Below are 878 nucleotides of genomic sequence, written 5' to 3' on the forward strand. Positions count from 1 at the left end.
GCTGTAATGGCCGTGGTTCTCTTCTAGCTCCAAGAGAAGCAGAGCCAGAACAGGAATCTAGAGTGCCACAGAAATGATGAACAATGAATCATTATTCACTTTTCTTATAAATGCAGGAATTAAAGGGCATCTGAGCAAATGATCAGCTTGAAATAAATAAACCTAAACATGCTTTTCCATGGAACATGACTTGACTCTAGGATCACCCCTACTGAATTTTGAAGAGTAAGAACATTCAAAAACCCCCCACTGCATTCTTGAAAGAGAAATCCAGTGTGAGGAATTCAAACCAAATAGGATTATTCAACTTGTTTAGAAGTCCCTGAACCAGTCACTTCCAGAAACTGGAAGAGTATATAAAGGGGAAAATATCACTTGCTGCACTTCGCATCTCTCTCCAAATACCTGATGCTTTCTATTCTAGGTAAAATGTACAATGAAGAACTTCAGATCTAATTTCATTGACTAAAATTCTGGTTTTCCATATTTTCACAATTAAATGTTGTTTTGTTGTTTTGTCTCCTTTGCTTTTAGGTCAATGTAAACTCCAGTAATTTCTTGTAAGTACTTCTAGAGTTACTCAAATGCAGCAGCTGTACCTGCATTCCAGCCATGTACAGCTACTCAAGTGAAGCTACGTACAGGCAAACCTCCCTCACTTTCTGTGGAAGACTGCAAGAAGTAGTGGAAGAAAAGAGGGACACACAATGTCTACCAAAAGGCATACTGGGATGTTCACACCAAAGGATATGAGAAAGTAAAGGATAAAATTGACAGGAAAACTATGGAAGTCCAACAATTCATAAGGAACACAGTGATATAAAGACATCTGGCAAACCAGAGAAGATGAGGACAGAGTGCTCATTCTGAGATGTGGT

At 38.6% G+C, this 878-nt stretch overlaps 1 protein-coding gene across 1 annotated transcript in view; it reads right to left on the reverse strand.

Annotated features, from left to right (window-relative positions):
• TAF1B (TATA box binding protein (TBP)-associated factor, RNA polymerase I, B, 63kDa) overlaps window positions 1–878 on the reverse strand; it is a gene marked incomplete at its 5' end in the record, with an annotated part of 37,921 nt that overhangs the window by 4,899 nt on the left and 32,144 nt on the right. The gene's annotated exons all lie outside the window — the stretch shown is intronic.

The sequence above is a fragment of the Acanthisitta chloris genome, unplaced genomic scaffold, assembly GCF_000695815.1.
Source record: "Acanthisitta chloris isolate BGI_N310 unplaced genomic scaffold, ASM69581v1 scaffold1424, whole genome shotgun sequence".
Lineage (NCBI taxonomy): Eukaryota > Metazoa > Chordata > Aves > Passeriformes > Acanthisittidae > Acanthisitta > Acanthisitta chloris.